The sequence below is a fragment of the Mus musculus genome, chromosome 7 (genome assembly GCF_000001635.26).
Source record: "Mus musculus strain C57BL/6J chromosome 7, GRCm38.p6 C57BL/6J".
Lineage (NCBI taxonomy): Eukaryota > Metazoa > Chordata > Mammalia > Rodentia > Muridae > Mus > Mus musculus.
Genome location: NC_000073.6, coordinates 8,953,656 through 8,976,224, shown reverse-complemented (window position 1 = coordinate 8,976,224; position 22,569 = coordinate 8,953,656). Strand labels below are relative to the sequence as shown.

The following is a 22,569-nucleotide window of genomic DNA, read 5'->3' as shown; positions in this document are numbered from 1 at the left end:
TCTGAGTGCCTCCAAAAAGAAACTGGAGAGAGCACACACTAGCAGCTTGAAAACACATCTAAATGCTCTAGAAAAACGAAGCAAATTCACCCAAGAGGAGTAGATGGCAGGAAATAATCAAACTCAGGGGTGAAATCAACCAAGTGGAAACAAGAACTATTCAAAGAATTAACCAAACTCGAAGTTGATTCTTTGAGTAAGTAGAAGTAGAAGGTACTCTACCCAACTCATTTTATGAAGCCACAATTACTCTGATACCTAAACCACAAAAAGATACAACAAAAAATAGAGAACTTCAGACCAATTTCCCTTATGAATATAGATGCAAAACTCCTCAATAAAATCCTCGCTAACCGAATCCAAGAACACATTAAAGCAATCATCAATCCTGACCAAGTAGGTTTTATTCCATGGATGCAGGGATGGATTAATATATAGAAATCCATCAAAATAATACATTATATAAACAAACTCAAAGACAAAAACCACATGATCATCTCGTTAGATGTGGAAAAGGCATTCGACAAGATCCAACACCCATTCATGATAAAAGTCTTGGAAAGATCAGGAATTCAAGGCCCATGCCTAATCATGATAAAAGCAATCTACAGCACACCAGTAGCCAACATCAAAGTAAATGGTGAGAAGGTTGAAGCAATCCCACTAAAATCAGGGACTAGACAAGGCTGTCCACTCTCTCCATACCTATTCAACATTGTACTTGAAGTCTGAGCCAGAGAATTTGACAACAAAAGGAGATCAAGGGGAAAAATGTTGGAAAAGATTAAGTCAAAATATCACTTTTTGCAGATGATATGATAGTATATATAAGTGACCCTAAACATTCCACCAGAGTACTTCTAAACCTGAAAAACAGCTTCGGTGAAGTTGCTGGATATAAAATTAACTCAAACAAGTCAGAGCCCTTTCTCTACGCAAAGAATAAACAGGCTGAGAAAGAAATTAGTGAATCAACACCCTACTCAATAGTCACAAATAATATAAAATATCTTGGTGTGACTCTAACTAAGGAAGTTAAAGATCTGTATGATAAAAACTTCAAGTCTCTGAAGAAAGAAATTAAAGAAGAACTCAGAAGATGGAAAGATCTCCCATGCTCATGGATTGACAGGATCAACATTGTAAATATGGCTATCTTGCCAAAAGCAATCTACAGATTCAATGCAATCCCCATCAAAATTCCAACTCAATTCTTCAACGAATTAGAAAGAGCCATCTGCAAATTCATCTGGAATAACAAAAAACCTAGGATAGCAAAAACTCTTCTCAAGGATAAAAGATCCTCTGGTGAAATCACCATGCCTGACCTAAAGCTTTGCTACTGAGCAATTGTGATAAAAACTGCATGGTACTGGTATAGTGACAGACAAGTAGATCAATGGAATAGAATTGAAGACCCAGAAATGAACCCACACACCTATGGTCACTTGATCTTTGACAAGGGAGCTAAAACCATCCAGTGGAAGAAAGACAGCATTTTCAACAAATAGTGCTGGCACAACTGGTTGTTATCATGTAGAAGAATACAAATTGATCCATTCCTATCTCCTTGTACTAAGGTCAAATCGAAGTGGATCAAGGAACTTCACATAAAACCAGAGACACTGAAACTTTTAGAGGAGAAAGTGGGGAAAAACCTTTTAGATATGGGCACAAGAGAGAAATTCCTGAATAGAACAGCAATGGCTTGTGCTATAAGATCTAGAATTGACAAATGGGACCTCATGAAACTGCAAAACTTCTGCAAGGCAAAAGACACCATCAATAAGACAAAAAGACCACCAACAGATTGGGAAAAGATCTTTACCTATCCTAAATCAGATAGGGGACTAATATCCAATATATATAAAGAACACAAGAAGGTGGACTCCAGAAAATCAAATAACCCCATTAAAAAATGGGGCTCAGAACTGAACAAAGAATTCTCACCTGAGGAATACCGAATGGCAGAGAAGCACCCGAAAAAATGTTAAACGTCCTTAATCATCAGGGAAATGCAAATCAAAACAACCCTGAGATTCCACCTCCCACCAGTCAGAATGGCTAAGAACAAAAAGACAAGTGACAGCAGATTCTGGCAAGGATGTGGAGAAAGAGGAACACTCTTCCATTTCTGTTCGGATTGCAAGCTTGTACAACCACTCTGGAAATCAATCTGGTCGTTCCTAAGAAAATTGGACATAGTACTACCGGAAGATCCAGAAATACCTCTCCTCGGCATATATCTAGAAGATGTCCCAACCGGTAAGAAGGACACATGCTCCACTATGTTCATAGCAGCCTTATTTATAATAACCAGAAGCTGGAAAGAACACAGATGCCCCTCAACAGAGGAATGGATACAGGAAATGTGGTACATTTATCCAATGCTGTACTACACAGCCATTAAAAAGAATGAATTTATGAAATTCCTAGGCAAATGGATGGATCTGGAGGGCATCATCCTGAGTGAGGTAACACAATCACAAAGGAACTCACACAATATGTACTCACTGATAAGTGGATATTAGCCCAAAACTTAGGATACCCAAGATATAAGATACAATTTGCTAAATGCATGAAACTCAAGAAGAATGAAGACCAAAGGGTGGACACTGTGCCCCTTCTTAGAATTGGGAACAAAACACCCATTGAAGGAGTTACAGAGACAAAGTTTAGAGCTGTGACAAATGGATGGATCATCTAGAGACCGCCATATCCAGGGATCCATCCCATAATCAGCTTCCAAATGCTGACACCATTGCATACACAAGAAAGAATTTCCTGAAAGGACCGAGATATAGCTGTCTCTTGTGTGAATATGCCGGGGACTAACAAACACAGAAGTGGATGCTCACAGTCAGATATTGGATGGATCACAGGGCTCCCAATGGAGGAGCTAGAGAAAGTACCCAAGGAGCTAAAGGGATCTGCAACCCTATAGGTGTAACAACATTATGAACTATCCAGTACCCTGGAGCTCTTGACTCTAGCTGCATATGTATCAAAAGATGGCCTAGTCGGCCATCACTGGAAAGAGAGGCCCATTGGACACGCAAACTTTATATGCCCCATTACAGGGGAACGCCAGGGTCAAAAATATGGGAATGGGTGGGTAGAGAATTGTGGGGAGAGGGTACGGGGGACTTTTGGGATAGCATTGGAAATGTAATTGAGAAAAATGCGTGATAAAAATATTAAAAAATAAAAATAAGAAGGCTTCATAAAGAGGGACTAAAAAAAAAAAAAAAAGAAAGAAAGAAAGAAAAACGAAAAGAAAATGTCATCCCGAATGAGGTAACACAGTCACAAAAGAACACATATGGCATATACTCACTGATAACTAGGTATTAGGTAAAACGATTGAAATACCCATGATACAACTTACAGACCACGCAAAGCTGAAGAAATAGGAAGACCAAGTGTGGTTTCTTTACACCTATTTAGTAGTGGAGCAAAATAATCACAAGAGGTACAGGGTGAAAAGGATTTGGGAGAAAGAGAGAAGAGGAGAAGAAAAAGGGGCAGGATCAAGTGTGAGGGGAGATGGGGGAGATATACAAAGGGTCAATAAATTAAAGACAGGTGTGTAGCAATGGGAGGTCGGAAACTGGGGGTAGCCAACAGAAAGTCCCTGATGCCAGGAAAGCAACCGGCTCTCAGGACACAACTGGGATGACATTAGCTGAAATGCCCAACCAAAGGGAGAGAGCAGTAGAGACCATATCCAGAGGTTAGGAATGGCCAGCAGTTGAGGGTTGGATCGACCCCCACCCCTTCTCAAAATTTAGCCCAGAAATTCTTCTGTCTAAAGGAAATGCAGGGATAAGAGTAGAGCAGAAACTGAAGGAAAGGCCATCCAGAAACTGTCCGACCTGGGGATCCATTCCATATGCAGTCAACAATCCCAGTCACTATTGCTGATGTCAAGAATTGCTTGCTCACAGGAAACAGTTATGGATGTCTCCTGAAAGACACAATGAGAACCTGACAGATACAATTGCAAATGTTTGCAGGCAACCATTGGATGAGTACATGAACCCCAGTGGGGGAGTTGAAGAAATACCAAAGTAGATGAAGGGGTTTGCAACCCTTTAGGAAGAGGAATGATATCAATCAACTAGACACCCCAGAACTCCCAGGAACTAAAACACAAACCAAAGAATACACATGGAGAGAACCATGGCGCCAGCTGCATATTTAACAGGGGGGGGGTCTTATCTGGCATCAATTTGAGGGGAGGAACTAAGTTCTGTGAAATCTTGATGCCATTCCTTAAGAAAAAGTTAGAGCAGTAAGGTGGGAGTGGGTGCATGGGTGGGCATACACCCTCATAAAATCAGGAGGGAGGGGATTGTGCTGTGGGGATTTGAAGGGGAAACTTGGAATGAGGATAGCATTTGAAATGCAAAGATATACAATAAGCAATAATCATTAATAAAACATGCATATACATAGAAATAAAATAAATGAATATATCTAAAAGTAAAAAACTGAAGAAAGTGAGAAATTATTTGCCTAAAAAGGCATAAAGGAATTGGGAAAGCATAAAGTAATAAAGGAAATATGAAGCTTATGTCACAAAATTGAAAGAAAAATATTATTCTTGAAATGCAATTTGAGCATGACACAGAATGTCTAAAGGGAGAAGAAGCTGGATTGAACTGAGGAATGAGTCAGCGGCAAGATGGGTGACAGACATGGGTCATGGAGGTGCAGATACCAGCAAAGTACATGCTACATTTGTGTCAATGTGCCACAATTAAACCCTCCATAATGTATGGTAATGAACAGGAAATAATAATTATTAAACAGAAAGGAATTAACAAAATTGAACTACTGAAAATTTCATTTGCACACATGAAAAACAAATTTCCTCTGTATTCTTATGAAAGACTGCTCCATTATCATTCCTCTAGATAAAAAGTCTCTGTACTCTGAATTTATCAGAGATTCAGCAGACATACACACGAAAAACAGTGACTTTTACATAATGCAGAAATATACAATGCAAAACACTAAACTTGTTTGTGTCTCTCAAACATAAAATGGAGCATATCATCGCCCAAACTGATGAACTGCCTGTATATCCTCTGCTTGTTTCCAGTCCAAACCCAATGAAACAGGTTCATGAGTGTACAATATTCAGTAATCTCTCAGATTGTTACTGTTGACTCTAGACTGCAATCAAATGTACATGGGTAGAGAGAATGTATAGGAAAAGTTTACACATTGAAACACAGTGCTATTTCACAGTCACTTTTTGTTTCTAAGATATTAAAGAGGTATTTGTAAATAAGATTCTTTAACAGCCACTACCTCAATGTAAAATGACCAAAAACAATGTAGGAAAAATATATAATGTAGAATAGATGCATCAGCCTAGGATATTAAGTTGAAAAAAATTGAGCACGTGGGAGGAAGATAATGGTTTGGAACTCAAATATTAACGTGATTTTTTTCATTACTAATTAATTTTTGGAAAATGGGGTGACTTTTTATTTTATTGGAAATAAAGAACAAAGCATGGCTTATTTTCTGGGTCTTGTTGAGCCTTTAAAACTCAATCTTTACCATGTAAATTAACTGTGGATATGTGAAGAAATGTATGATTTTAGATAGAGCTCAATTACCTATACTTGGGATTTGATCTGTTTATAAATTCTCAAGATAATGGAAGCACAGGTCTTGTTTAGATATTTCCATCACTTCTTTAACATAGTACACACTGTACATGGTCTATGGATCTAACTGACTGTAAACATGAGTCTGCCTCTGTATGACTTGGACTGTGTAATAAAATGTCCTGTGTGTCCTCAGTAGCTCCAGTTTTGATATTACTGGATGTCTTACTGTGAATAATGTGATACAATCCACTGACATCATTTCTGACTCTGTTCACATAATCAGATTGTTGAAACTTTCCAAGGACTAAATTTGAACACAGGGGCTTCCTTCCACAAATTCACAAACATTAATGATATCATGTAGACTGAGAATGAATTATTCTCCTAAGTATTTACCTACACGTGTTTATTGCATGGGCTGTGGACACCAGTTGCAGAGCCCCAGGGAAGAAAGTATTTAAGTTTCTTCCAGGGCTCAGGAGAAACCTAAAAATAAAATGAGTCTTGAATATGCAATAAACCTCACATTTGCACAAAGAAATAAAAGCTGGTAGAAATCTGATGTGCTGATATGCATGGCACTTCACAATCCGCACTGCCCAGGTTTAAGGCAGGAAAAAGATGTTCATTTTCATGGGAGTCTTCTTCCTACTTAATATTACACTTCTCATGGCCAATTTCATTGATCCCAGGTGCTTTTGGAGAATAAATTTGGATGAAATAACGGATGAATATTTGGGATTATCTTGTGCTTTCATCCTGGCAGCTGTTCAGACACCCATTGAAAAAGATTATTTCAACACGACTCTTAATTTTCTGTAAGTAAATTTGTATTTTAAATTGAAATGAGAACATAAATATTTCTTGAGTGCTCTGAGAATGAAGATTAGGCAAATTCCTGAGTCTTCTGTCCTGGTGCTAAGTCTGAACTCTGAGAAACAACCTTAATTCTTTTACAGATTTAATCCTATTTTCTCCATTTATTTAATCCAGTGGAGGTTTCGTTTTTCCTCCAGGTGGCTTCTAATTTAAAGGTTGGAAACTTTGGAATAAAGGAATATCTACATTGATCTTTTACATAAAGCCCGCGTTTTGACACTTTATATTGCACTCTAGACAGAGATGACTTATTGAAATTGATCCTGTAATATTGCATTATGTTTTATCCCAACTACATGTAAATAAATGGTCATGAATTCTGCTGACAGTCCTTCCATAAGTGTGTTGTTCCTAGAGCATATTCTGGTTCTAGTAATATTCATGGCACATATAGTTGTCAAAAACTTTACATACATACAAACTTATGTCTCAAATTCATTGCATGTGGTCACTTATTGACTTCTAAATCTTCATCAGGTTTGTAAAGAGAAGATACTTCCACTCAGAAATTCCTATCTCATATGAATGCCTGGATGGATATGTTTGTATGTATATGAGCAAAGTATATTTTGTTCATTAGGGGCCAAGACATTGAAGTGTTTTAAAAGATAAAATCCAAAAGCTCTGTGGCTTCATACTTCACACTATTTATGTACAATCACTGGCTTTTAAGTTTTATAAAGTTCAGCTCAGGACTCTCTCTTTAGAATAAACCATACTTGGAACATATGGAATCCAATGATATGATTACATTCTTTGAATAGGCAGGCTATCAATAACAGTAGTGACTGATTATTTCACTTATCACTGGCATGGGTGACAATTGTATTTTGGGATAGTTGGAACGTTTGAGGACAGTGATACAGGTGCTTTCTATTAGTTATTTTGTCATTATTTAAGAAAAATGTCTTCTCCATTCATGTATGAGTTGGTTATTCTCTGACCCTTTTAAAATATCTAAATCTTGTGGGACTTATTTCAATAATTTTAGTAAATATTAGTGCATATGATACCAACTTGGTATCAATACCAATTTTTGTGGATTGCTGATCATTGTTTTAAAACACAGCCCTTTAGACTACTAGGCTACATAGACATCTTAAGTAACTGATGGTTCCTAAATTTCAGTTATAGGTAGTAGTTTGAGCATTGCAAAAGGTCTACTCTCAAATTTATTTTGTATATTAGTAAAACTTTAATTGAGATTTGTGTGTGTGTATGTGTGTGTGTGTGTGTGTGTGTGTGTGTGTGTTAATAAAGAATATTAAAATGACCTTTTTTATAGGGTATAGAATGAAAACACAATAGTATAATTTTTAGTAAAAGATTGTGTTTACATCATTCTAATCATTAAATATGTAGGTGTACATATAGTGTTCATTGATAAAATTATATGAAATGACAAGGATAAAACAGGAGATATTATTCTTTTCATAAACATAAACAAAACCAATATGGTATTATTCTATTCTCATGGTCTAGTGATCCACTTTTTTTTTTTACAAAAACAATGAATACATCATATAAATTTACACAAAAAATCTCTTCTATATTATAAGCATATAATACTGACATATACACATATCACGGATATTTCCGTATTTTCCTAGTTCTCAGTAGAATACCAGTACTCTTTTAGTGTAATTACAAAGGTTGTCAAAGATGTTTCCTAGAAATTAATTTATAATGAATAAATACCCAAAGTGAATATATCACATTTCTTTGTAAATAGGAAGTAGGAGAATGATACATTCATGATGAAACAAGCCCTTAATCTCTGAACTAAACACCTGCCACTGCTGCATATCTGTGCATTTGAATTGAGGATAGTCTACAAGAAAGTATCTTATAAAACATTTGGATGTACTGCAATCTTATAAACTAAATAGTTCTTGCCAAATACATACAAATTTAAATATTGACATGTATCAATTACGTAACTCATGTTTGATATTTGAATTTAATTAAAAATGAATCTTTAGAAAATATTTTATTTCAATAAAAGATTGAAAAAATAACAGCATGAGGATAGATATTAAGGGATGTGTCAAGAATTTTGGCCAATAATTGTAAGTGATTATAAGTACAGGAATCAAATGTTGCTGAAGAGAGAGACAATTATGTATTGATAAATCATGGTATCACTTCTTTCTTTCTTTCTTTCTTTCTTTTTGAGATCTGGTTTCTCTGTATAGCTCTGGCTGTCCTGGAAGTCATTTTGTAGACCAGGCTGGCCGCAAAGTCAGAAATCCACCTGTGTCTGCATCCCAAGTACTGGGATTAAAGGCTTGTGACACCACGCCTGGCTATGGTTTCATTTCCTTAACCAATTCAGTTAATTTCACAAGAAAATAACATGTACTCAGGCGCTCTAATAACAAATTTATTTATTGCTCAATAATTTCAAAATGAAGACATGATCAGAATTACTGTTTTGTCAATACCTGTGATTTTCTCTTTACCTTCTGATCAAGCACTCAAAAAAAGGAAATTATCTCTGTGGATGAGGTCAATACCATCTCTTATTTATGGGACCAACACCATCATGAACTTTTAAAGTACTTTCTATTTACCAGGTTCACCTGTCAATCCAACCTTATAACAAAAGCCTTTTGTTCCCGTCTTTGGATGTCAGATGCAGAAACTTCCAGTATAGCATAGTGCTTCTATTAATTACAAATGTTGATGTATAATCATCTGTCCATAATAAACACTGTACTCTTTTACAGAAAAACTACTAAAAACCACAAATATGCTTTGGCATTGGTGTTTGCAATGGATGAAATCAACAGATATCCTGATCTTTTACCAAATATGTCTTTGATTATCAGATACTCTTTGGGCCATTGTGATGGAAAAACTGTAACACCTACACCATATTTATTTCATAGAAAAAAGCAAAGCCCTATTCCTAATTATTTCTGTAATGAAGAGAGTATGTGTTCATTTCTGCTTTCAGGACCCAATTGGGATGAATCTTTAAGTTTCTGGAAGTACCTGGACAGCTTCTTATCTCCACGTGTGAGTTATCATTGGCCAGGAATTATTAACATCATGTCTCTTTTGTGGACCTTGATAGCTATTAAGAAAGTTAATGGATGTGGTTGGACTTATGCTTATGTCAATCTAGGTAGTTCCAGGATACTTACTATTCAGAAACATGATAGGCTTTCAACTAGTTACTACCACCAGAAGTTGACAGATACCTTCAAGGAGGAATAGAGAAGGCCATGTAGAATTAAGTCGGGCATGGTGGAAGAGAGAATCTTACAGCCTTGACTGACTGTCAGTTAGAGTGTTTTTTATTTATACCAAGCTCAGCAAGCAGAGATTTTTTTCATGCTGTTCCAAAACATAGAAAATATTATTTCTGTCCCCATATAGGTGTTATCTTTATCTTGGTTATAAGATTAAATTATCATTGGTAAACTATGAAATAATAGAATTATGTTGGTCTTATAGGTTTAGTCATCAGATGTAAACTGTGATAGAACAGAAATAAATTTTACCAACATTTTCTCTGTAACCTAACTTTTAACTATCTGGAGTTTTTCTTTTGTTTAGTTTAGTTTTTGTTTTTGTTTTTGTTTTTTTTTTTTGGCAAAGGCATGAAATACCATTCATAATCTAGCAACTCATGACATTTCAGTGGTACTAGAAAGGATGAAAAGCTCCAATCCAGTCTGTGGAGTTAGTCATTTGACTACCTGTGAGTGGATGACCAACTATTAAAAGTCAGAATTTAAATTGACATTACATCCCTGGCAAAAATTTCACACCCATAGTGCTATACCTGTAATAATTCATTTTCTTTAATAATATGATGATATTATTAATGTAATTAATTTAAATTATTATATTATCATCAGTATATAATATATTATTATATACTCTGTAGAATTTATTTCTATGTTTTATCTTGTTTTTTTCTTTTGCTTCCACATTGTAAGATACAAGATTAGAACTTCACAAGTGACTTTACTAAGAAAGAGGAGTTATGGGGTTCCAATTCCTCATTCCTCCATATTTTTCCACAGGAAGATTTTATAAAACATTATAATCACTTTTTAAGGGGGACAAAATACAATTCAATCTAACTTCATTTCTATATATTTTCCTCAAGATGTACAACTTATGAATCCCAATTATTTTGCACCAGAATTACCAGGGTATATAGTAAGAAGAGTTTTTCTAATCCAATTTGCTGCTAACACTTTTAGGCTGCAAAATCTAGTTTATATTTTTACAAATACTTTGATCTTATTGTCTGTTTCCTGAGGAGGCACAGAGGCAGACATTGCCAGAGTAATTCAGAACAAAACCTAAAAAGGAGATCTCTGGCAATTTTATGTGAGTCACAACCTCTAGTGTACAATATTATTGTCAAGTAGGGCAATATAAGAGTATCTCTTCCAAATGCTATATCAGTATCATGTACAGGACTCTCCTCTTTAATCTTGGACGTATTTATGGATTAAGGCATAAAAGCCTTTTTAAAAAATATTCATCAAATATCCCCAAATTATAAAAGTATAAAAATCACTTCAAACATTTGAAACACAGATATCAAGACTAAAACTGAAAGACAGAAAGGCAGTCATTATAACATCTGAATACATTTGTTACAACTTTGTCAAACAGCTATGCTTGCTGTTCCCATTAGAAGTGGATGTGCCAGGCTTCCACGTTTGCTAATTTGAATCAGAGATGAGAGAAAAAGTCACAGGTAATCAACTGTTTGCAGGTAAATATGATTACAAGTGTTTTCACATGCAGCACACCTCATGCTGCTCTCTGTGTTGTAGATCCTTCAGCTTTCCTATGGATCTTTCAGTTCCATCTTCAGTGATGATGAACAATATCCCTATCTCTATCAGATGGCCCCAAAAGACACATCTCTAGCATTGGCAATGGTCTCCTTCATACTTTATTTGAAATGGAATTGGATTGGCCTTGTCATCCCAGATGATGATCAAGGAAACCAATTTCTTTTAGAGTTGAAGAAACAGAGTGAAAACAAAGAAATTTGCTTTGCCTTTGTGAAAATGATCTCTGTTGATGAAGTTTCATTTCCACAAAAAACTGAAATATACTACAAACAAATTGTGAAGTCACTAACAAATGTTATTATCATTTATGGAGAAACATATAATTTCATTGATTTGATCTTCAGAATGTGGGAACCTCCCATTTTACAGAGAATATGGATCACCACAAAACAATTGAATTTCCCTACCAGTAAGACAGACATAAGTCATGACACATTCTATGGATCACTTACTTTTCTACCCCACCATGGTGAGATTTCTGGCTTTAAAAATTTTGTACAGACATGGTTCCATCTCAGAAACACAGATTTATGTCTAGTAATGCCAGAGTGGAAATATATTAACTCTGAAGACTCAGCATCTAATTGTAAAATACTTAAGAACAGTTCATCTGATGCCTCATTTGATTGGCTAATGGAAGAGAAGCTTGACATGGCCTTTAGTGAGAATAGTCATAACATATATAATGCTGTGCATGCCATAGCCCATGCCCTCCATGAGATGAATCTGCAACAGGCTGATAATCAGGCAATAGATAATGGAAAAGGAGCCAGTTCTCACTGCTTGAAGGTAAAGTTTCTTCTATTTGCTGAGGTTTGGTGTCTTTAATTGCACAGTTGTTTAGAGTCTTTCAGATGCCCAGACTTAAAGAAATAAGAAATATTTTCCAAAATAGATAGGTTTCCAAACATTTTACCTTAACAAAAGCAAATCTATAGATTGTTATGAATGTGATTGGAAAAAGAATTCACAGATTAGCAATGAAAATGTGTGGTTTTATACAAAGCACCCAAATATCTATTAGCATGCCCCTTCCAATAGTAGATAAAAAGTCTTTCCTCATTAATTTTCTCCATGATTAGAAGATGAGTTTTTATTTATATTTGATAATTATATGGAAATCATTTGGAGGAATTATTTTCATTAGCGTAATCCAGTGATTCTGCCAAAAGTGTAGGATCTGGAGAACATAATGGGTTTTCTGATAGTAACTAAACTAGAAATAATGTTGGTATTCATTTCTGTGTGTAGAAATGTGTTTATATGTGTGAATGTATGCTTCTCACTGAGTATATGTATATTTTCTTCTCTTTCTGTTTATCTACATTTATATTTGTGTTACTTTCAACATATATGTTTATCTCTCTGTATGAAAGTGGAAGTGAGCAACATTTTTTTCCTATGGAGGAATTTCTTTCTATAAGTGTTTGTTTATATATGTGTGTATGTTTCTTTGGGGTTTTGTCAGAGTAGGTTTCATTGTGTACGATGTATGTATTTTTAAGTGTTTATAAGTACTTATGCAGATTTTTACCTGCTTTACTAAGTATGTGTCTGCCTATTTCTTTGTACTTGGCAAGGTCTTTAGCTTCCTTTTTGTCTTTAAGTGTGAGTATAAAAATCTCTGTGTGTCAATATTGTTCATGGCTAGTCCTTTAATATTTATACATCTCCCTGTGTTTTGCTCTCTCTTTCTCTCTCTCTCTCTCTCTCTCTCTGTCTCTCTATCTATCTCTCTGTGTGTGTGTGTGTGTCTGTGTGTGTGTGTGTGCATGTGTGTGTGTGTGTGTGTCTGTATGTCTGTCTGTGTGGTTGTATGTGTACCAGTGTATTATTTTGTGTGATATCATATCTGTGTTTTTATTTTAGTGGATATGATTGTCATTTATGTGCCTGACTATTTACATATGTGTGTCAACATGTACGTATATGTGTTTGTATATCAATGTATAGCAACACTATATGTGTGACTTGGAAAAGATGTGAGCCTCTCTCCGTGTATGTGTATATATTTGTGTGTTTGGTGTGTGTGTGTTTGTGTGTGTGTGAGTTGCATACCTGTGTTTGGTTCTGCATTTTTCTCTGTTTGTGTTTGGTATTCTTCTTGTAATATTGTGATAATTTTTTTTGTGCAGTTGCATTTGTTATGATTCATCTCTCTCTTTCTTTCTTTAAATACATTTTCCTTTGCTATGAAATCAGAATGAATTTTATGACTTGAAGGAATGATATATACATAATAGTGCAATGCTTTTATTTTAGGTAAACTCCTTTCTAAGAAGGACCTACTTCACTAATCCTCTTGGGGACAAAGTGTTTATGAAGCAAAGAGTAATAATGCAGGATGAATATGACATTGTTCACTTTGCGAATCTCTCACAACACCTTGGGATTAAGATGAAGTTAGGAAAGTTCAGCCCATATTTACCACATGGTCGACACTCTCACTTATACGTAGACATGATTGAGTTGGCCACAGGAAGAAGAAAGGTAAGAGTGTGCTAGCTTACTGGTTTATAATACAGAGCAGTAAACATTGTCAAATGAACACATGGCAACATATTGAAATGAACAATTTAGTCACATAAGGAACCAATTTCTAGTCTCCTGCATATTTCTTTTTTTCATTTTTCACATTTTTACCAATTATTTGAAGATTTCAAACATACATAAAATATACTTTTTTTTCATATCAGAACCATTTTTTTGAAATTTAATAAATTAAAAACCTGTTTTTCACCACTGTTTGATATTCTTTCCTTTAAATTAAACAAAATTTTCTTCACATAATTGTGCTAATGAAACAGTAATCTCCTCCCTTACCTTAATCTTCTGGAACAGGTATTGATATGGAAGAGGCTAATGTTACAGTTATGAAACACCAATAGTCATAATTGATGACCCTTGTCATTATATCCAAAAATGTTTACCATATAATAAAAGGACATTCACTAATGAACACAATTACAGAAAATCATATTCATAGAAACATGACTTTTTAGTAAATTTGAAGAATCCATTCACTCTTTTCCATAAGATGACCAGAAGATCAAAGGAACCTATAGACAGCAATAGAACACAGAAAAAATAAAGGCTATTGACACACCTCAAGTACAGCAATAACAGCAACCAGACAAAAGCAACATATAATTTTCAGTGATAATTGAACTTTTTTGTTAACATTCTCTAAATGAAATCTACGACAACAAAACTGGTTTATTTTTTAAGACATTCCTAAGATGCCTGCAGAGGTAGGAAGACACATTCATATACAAAAGGAGAACTTTCCTTTATTAAAAAATGGAAAAAAACAGAATAATGTTTAATGAGAGGGAAAAAAGGTCATTCAAGAACAATACATTTGATGAATATGTGTGGAATAATTCTTGACAAAAACACCTACCAAAAGAACACAACACATAACAGAAAGATCATTCTCTGAGAACAGGGAGAATTTGTTTTTAATTTTGATTGTTTTATTTATTGAAAATAACTTGTTATTCTCACATAATATATCCTAATTACAGTTTCCATTTCTTCTACTGGGATGTGAACAATTGTCAGTTCTCCTGGCAAATATATCATAGTTAATATTCATATTTTCTTCCTTTTTCATCAAATCCACTTTATGTCACTCATTAGAAAATGACAGGATTCTATGGGAGAATAGTAAAATAAAACAAGATTAAACAAAACTAAGCCATCATAATATAACAAAATTTTCATAACACATTATGAAAAATAGACATATGAAAATGAGCTAGGTGAAAAGACCATGAAATCCTACTTCATACCTCAAATGAATAGTAGTGAGTTAAGCATGAGTTAGTGATAGACAATTGAATGACAGTTGTTCCCAGCTTAGTACTAAGAATACTTTATTTTTGAAAATATAATTCAAACTGTCAATTCGATAATCAGAACATCTGGAACTACTGATACAGATTATGTATTCCACATTTGCATGTGAATAAACATAAGAAGAAGCTCCTATAAACTATTAATATCAAACTACAAGAGGAATTCCTTGGACAAAGTGATGTTATATGTCAGTGGGAATTCTACACAAACATACTGAAATAGACTGTCCTTTTCAAAGCCAGCCAAAACACAAAACTCTGGTAGTCAAATACTGTTGGTATCTTCTTTTATCACTGATTAACCATAACATAATTACCAAATACAAGGGACAGTAGGAAAATTTTTGTGACTCACAAATGCCCTGTTCCCCTACCAGGAAATTAATCTTATATGAACTAAATGTACTCAGGACTTGGGAGCAAAAGTGTGAAAATATAATCACATTGATATTTGAGCCCAAATGAGACCAACTCATTGCTTCCACTTGACTAATTCATCTATTGTAGATAGGATTTCTTGAGGTTTGTGGGATGAGACCAATTCTCAGTTTTGCTTGCAAACTAATCGGAGTTAATACACCTCCACAACTGCTGATAATCCTGGCTTGTTCATTCTTTTTTCTACTTTGGATTTTTGTCAATTCTTTATCATTCACTCTGAAAATTGCTATTTTTGGAGCTGTGCTACTTATAAAATATTTAGGAAGCACTACATGACAATAAATGAGTGTTAAATACCCCTCATATGTATCTAGGTGGCACAGTGCATGAAAATATAATTATCTTTTATCACAGTATAATTCAATATTTTATACAAAGAAACCTGCTTCTATGAGGGTGTTCTCCCACCCAACTACCCACTCCTTCCTCAGCACCTAAGCATTCCTCTATACTGGTGCATCAAGACTTCACAGAACCAAAGGTCTCCCCTCCCATTGTTGCCAGATAGGAAACTTTAACTCCTTCAGTCTTTCCCCAAACACCTCCATTGGGGTCCCTGTGCTCAGTTCATTGGTTGAATGTGAGCATCCATATCTGTATTGGTCAGGATCTGGCAGAGCCTCTCAGGAGATAGCTGTATCAGGCTACTGTTTGTAAACACTTCTTGCCATCCACAATAGTGCCTGGGTGTAGTGACTGCATTTGGGATGGATCTCCAGGTGGGGCAGACTCTGTGTGTCCTTTCCTTCTGTCTCTGCTCTACTCTTTGCCCCATTATTTCCATTAGACAGGAACAATTCTGGGTTAAAATTTTGTAGATGTGTGGGTGACCCTATTCCTCAACTGGGGGGGGGGGCGGCATGCCTAACCTCTGGATATGGTATCAACAGTTTCTTCCTCCCGATTCTAGGATATTTCAGCTAATGTCACCCTGTGGGTTCCTGGGATGCTCTTGATTTCCTGGCATATGGGACTTTCTGGTTGCTACCCAAAGAACACATCCCTGACTGCTATACACCTCTGTTCAATTTCCTGACCTGTGTACACATCTTCCATTTTCTACCATACCTGATTCTTCTCCTATTTTTCCCCTCCCCCTGTTTTCTTCCTCTAAGGGAGAATTTATTTCAGGGATGCAAGCATACTTCAATATATGCAGTTTCATTAAATGCAATGCACGACCAAATAGAGAATTACATTATTTTCCAAAAACCTTCAGAAATGGCTCTTAGCCAACACCAACATCAATTCAAAGATAAAGAAACAAAAATAGTGATAGAACAGAAGGAACCTATATTGATATTAGAACATTTTCTTTCACAAAACTATTTACATAATACATGCAGAGGAAATTTTATCTATGAAAGTCATAAAAAATGTCAAGTTGTTCTTGTGATTCATGTTTCATCCAAGCACTTTAGAGACAAAAATCTGAAAATCTCTGTCAGTTTCTTCCCAGTATACCCTATATTGTGAGTCCAAAACAGCCATGTGTGATATGGAGACACTACGTTAAAATAAATTATAAAGTACAAAAGTATGCAGACATTCCATACTCTAACTCAAAATAGTCTTTCAAATATAACAAAGGGGTTAATATACAGTTAAAGAAAATGATGGGTGCCAAGTGTGGTGGCACAGGCTTATAATCCCAAGACTTGGGAGGCAGAGGCAGACAGATTTCTGAGTTCGAGGCCAGCCTCGTCAAAATAGTGAGTTCCAGGACAGCTAGGGCTATACAGAGAAACCATGTCTTGAAAAACCAAAAAAAAAAAAAAAAGAAAGAAAGAAAGAAGGAAGGAAAGGAAGGAAGGAAGGAAGGAAGGAAGGAAGGAAGGAAGGAAGGAAGGAAGGAAAGAAGGAAGAAAATGATGGGTGGGGGAAATATACTCCGATCTTCGATGGGAGAGTGTAAGAGCCTTTTCAACAATATCAAAAATATAGAAAAAATTCTTCAAATCTTCAATTAACTTTAAAAATCTAATATTTATCCAGCTTTTTCCAATATTTGAAGCCACTGTAGAGCATTTTGACGTCATGGAATTCTACATATTCAAGGTCCCTATGTATTAATTTATCATCTCTAGCCATATTAAACCAGTGTCTGCATACTCCACTATTTTTATAAACATTTTCTCATGCTTTGCAGCAGTAATTTATTTGAGGTCATATTTGTTATCTATGACTGAAGGACATATTTTTCCTATTTCAAATTTCTTCAAATACTAACTTGCTTCACTGTTGCTTTAACTAAACTTTGATAATAATGAAAGTGAGGAGGAAGGTGTGATTTGACATATGGCTTATAGTTATAGAAAGACAAGTGTGGATATCAGGAAACTGGAACTAAAGAATAGATTTTTTTCTTTGTGATAAGGCAAGGCAAAATCTTTTAATATCTGTTTCCCAAAACATTTTTCTGATTCTCCCATTAATGGAAAAAACTGCCAACATTACTTTAGTCTGTTTTTTTTTTCCAAGAGATATAAAAGAACACTACTTACTGGTTCAACTGTCCACAATAAGATGGGCATTCTTATATCAATTACCAAAGATGAAAATGCTTCAAATACATGAGGGCAGGCTAGTGTTGGCTGAGAGAATATTTCAATTAAGTTTCCTCTGTCGATAGCACTTAGTACCAACTTGAAAATAATTAACTAAAAAACACCAGGTTGCAACTTCTGTAGTTTTCACATACAGCTCAATATCAGCACTTTTTCCTAAATTTATAGACACTCAGATACTATGCAACATTTCTTCAATGCATTTTCAATATTCATTTTTGTTCATTAAATAATGGACATTGTAAAATGTCAATCAGGAGCCTGGCGGTGGTGGCACACACTTTTAATCCCAGCACTTTGAGGTAGAGGCAGGTGGATTTCTGAGTTTGAGGCCAGCCTGGTCTACAAAGTGAGTTCGAGGACAGCCAGAGTTACACTGCCTCAAAACACACACACACACACACACACACACACACACACACACACACACACACAAACCAAACAAACAAACAAATATATGTCAATCAGATTGTGTGAACAAAATGAGATTATTGAAATCTTAAAGTGCTAATCTAAAACATAAAAGAACCTTCTAAAACTCATTATCAATATGTTTCTAATTTTTCTCAGATGCCATCCTCTGTGTGCAGTGCAGATTGTAGTCCTGGATTCAGAAGATTATGGAAGGAGGGAATGGCAGCCTGCTGTTTTGTTTGCAGCCCCTGCCCTGAAAATGAAATTTCTAATGAGACAAGTGAGTGTTTGCTGCTCTGATAAATCCCGAAGATATGTATTTCTCTTCCATCACCCTGGAATAATGAAGTCAGCTAAAAGGCAACTGCAGATATAAAGTATATTACTTATCAAATGTACTACTTGTAGATACAAAAATCCTTAACAAAATCTTGCAAAAGCAAACAAACATGCCTGGTGCCTTGACCCACATATTGACTCATTGAAAATTCATGGTAGATTATATATCACAAAGAAAATACTTTAGAAAATATAACTGTAATTTCCAGCAATTCTGCACAAGATTTTCCAAACAGATAATCTATTATAAAACTACCTGTACATTTAGATTTTAATCACGAATTTTGTTAGTATTGATTGAGTCATATTTCATGAATCTATCCATCTGAAATATGATTATGCACACCATGTACATATAAGAGCCCATGGAGAACTGAATATTATATTTAATCTACTGGATTAGATCATGAGACTACTAGGTGCAAAATCCATGTTCTCTATAAGATTAATATAGAAGACAAAAGTATTTGCAAATTTATGAAAAAATGTTAACTATGCGATATTAAGAGGGCCATGTTCAAAACCAGATGTAGTTAGAATCCAGGATGTAGGGGATAAGAGTTGACCTGCCTTCACGTTGAACCCCCATCTCCCACACAAACTTATAGGAACTAAAACGGGGCCTAGGAAAAGAGGGGGGAGTGAGGACTCATGTCCCGCTAGAGTTCCACTTATGCCCTGGACAGGCAGACATGGGAGGGCTGCCAAACACTTTCCATTCAGCCTGGGGTGGGCATCCAAGGCTCTGACTCATTTAACAGGGGATGGACAATGGGCAGCCCAACCTGGGGGAACTGGGGCAACACCCTGTAGCCCCCCTGTTATGGGAGAGAGGGAAGAGGGAAGAAAGGTTCCCACACTGCCAAGAGTGAGCACAGCCTTGATGATCAGAGACTATCTATGCTTTTAGAGCTTTATTATAGAAAGGCCAGGATAAGGAAACAATGTAGGAGAGAGAAAGGGGGGTTAGAAAAAGAGAGAGAGTAAGAGGGAGAGAGTGAGAGGAGAGTAAGAGCAAGAGAACAAAGGGGAAAGAGAGAGAGAGACAGAGAGAGACAGAGAGACAAAGAGAGAGAGAGAGAGAGAGAGAGAGAGAGAGAGAGAGAGAGAGAGAGAGAGAGAGAGAGAGAGAGAGAGAGGGCAAGGAGTGGCCAATCAGCCCCTTTTGAAATATGCTATCTTTTCTGTTGCTAGGTAACTGGGTAGGACTTTACCTGAAGGTCAAAAGCTTGGGATATTGACTACATGGCTTCCAGCCTTGTTTCTCTTTTGGGGGCTGTAGTGGAAGGTTACTTAGGCAGGAGCCAGAGTTCCAGGACCATGAAAAACACCTTCCCTCCTACGTATGTAAATTATGACCACCAAGACCCAGGGTTCAGAATCTGAGCTGGACTGGAGACCAGCCTGTCTGTGCATAGACCAATGCCCCACACCACCTGACCTGGGGCCTTCAGTCTTTGAGGGTTATATGTATCTTCTCTGAATGAACACAGACACAGAAGCCCTTTACTGTATTGAGGGACCCATATCAGCTGGTGTGTGGTGTCTGTTTGGTGGTACATTGTTTGAGAGATTTCTGGGGTCAAGATTAATTGAGACTGCTGTTACACCTCAACTACTTTCAGCCTTCCCTAATTCAGGAATTAGTTGCTTCAATCCATTCGTTGGATGCAAATAACTGTATTTAGGAGGGCAGTCATGATAGATCCTTTTTGTGAGTGCTCCAGAGCCACAGTAAAATGTGAGGCCATAAGACCTCCTCTTGGCCTAGATCCCACTTTGGGCCTGTCATTGGAACTTCTTTTCCTCAGGCTCCTCTCCATTTCATCCTTGCATAAAGACAGGAACATTTATGGGTTGAAGATGTGACTATGGGATAGGAACCCCATCACTTACTTGATATCTTGTCTTCCCGCTGGAGGTGGGCTCTGTACTTTCCCTCTATCTACTGTAGTACATTTCATCTAGGGTCTCTAACCTCCCAAGTCTCTGGTGCATTTTGGTGGGTCCACCCGCCCTCTTATTACCTGAGGTTGCCTCTTTATAGTCTTTTTTGTGCTCCTCAGTGCTTGGTACCCCTCTCACCCCACACACTCCACAAACCCCTTTCTAATAACATCATAAATAATACTATCAAGTTAAGTAGATAAAGAAAAAATTGCTTAGTTTTATTTGCTTTAAATCTTTATGAACATTATGAATTGAAAGCAATGCTCAGAAGCATTATCCTTCATATTACATTCTCAGCATCAAAGGCATCATTGCAAAGCTTCTTTCATTACCCTTACTTGAAATACATTGACAATAAAATTTCTTAAGCAGACCTAACTAAGATTTCTTTTGGAAATCAGATATGGATCAATGCGTGAATTGTCCAGAATACCAATATGCCAACACAGAACAGAACAAATGTATTCAGAAAGGTGTCACCTTCCTAAGCTATGAAGACCCCTTGGGGATGGCACTTGCCTTAATGGCCTTCTGCTTCTCTGCATTCACAGCTGTGGTACTTTGTGTCTTTGTGAAGCACCATGACACTCCTATTGTGAAGGCCAATAACAGAAGCCTCAGCTATCTATTACTCATGTCACTCATGTTCTGTTTTCTGTGCTCCTTTTTCTTCATTGGCCTTCCAAACAAAGTCATCTGTGTCTTACAGCAAATCACATTTGGAATTGTATTCACTGTGGCTGTTTCCACAGTTCTGGCCAAAACAGTCACTGTGGTTCTAGCTTTCAAAGTCACAGTCCCAGGAAGAAGATTGAGATACTTCCTTGTATCAGGGACACTAAACTACATTATTCCTATATGTTCCCTACTCCAATGTGTTCTGTGTGCAATCTGGCCACATCATCATTGTGTGCAACAAGGGCTCAGTTACTGCATTCTACTGTGTCCTTGGATACTTGGCCTGCCTGGCACTGGGAAGCTTCACTTTGGCTTTCTTGGCCAAGAATCTGCCTGATGCATTCAATGAAGCCAAGTTCTTGACCTTCAGCATGCTAGTGTTCTGCAGTGTCTGGGTCACCTTCCTCCCTGTGTACCATAGCACAAAGGGCAAACACATGGTTGCTGTGGAGATCTTCTCTATCTTGGCATCCAGTGCAGGGATGCTTGGATGTATTTTTGTACACAAGATTTATATCATTTTAATGAGACCAGAGAGAAATTCTACCCAAAAGATCAGAGAAAAATCATATTTTTGAACAAATATTTAGGAATTCTGTCAAATGTAAAGTTGGTACATAACCACCAAATATTGGGTTATAGTGCATGTGTCTAGTTTTAGAATCACTCTCACTGGTTGCTCTAGTGATAAAAGGAAGTATCATATCTACTGAACTTCCGTACAGTGTCCATAAAATCTTGCACTCATTCACTTTCTTCATTTTCTCTCAGAGAACTAAACTCTCTAATTATTACAATTTTATTCTTCGTTTTGATTTCATGGAGATTGCCCTCTGGTAACTTCCAAAAAACGTTGATAAGGCAGTTTAATCCACCACTTTGTGTAGAAAAAATGAGATCTAGGACAGACAGGGTTACACATAGAAACCATCTACCAAATCAAATAATCAATGAGAAACACAGACTAACTAAATAATCAGCAAAG

The 22,569-nt window shown here is 36.3% G+C and overlaps 1 pseudogene; it reads left to right on the top strand.

Annotated features, from left to right (window-relative positions):
* Vmn2r-ps42 (vomeronasal 2, receptor, pseudogene 42) lies at nt 6,133-22,359 on the top strand (annotated as a pseudogene).
* The last annotated feature ends 210 nt before the right edge of the window (nt 22,360-22,569 follow it).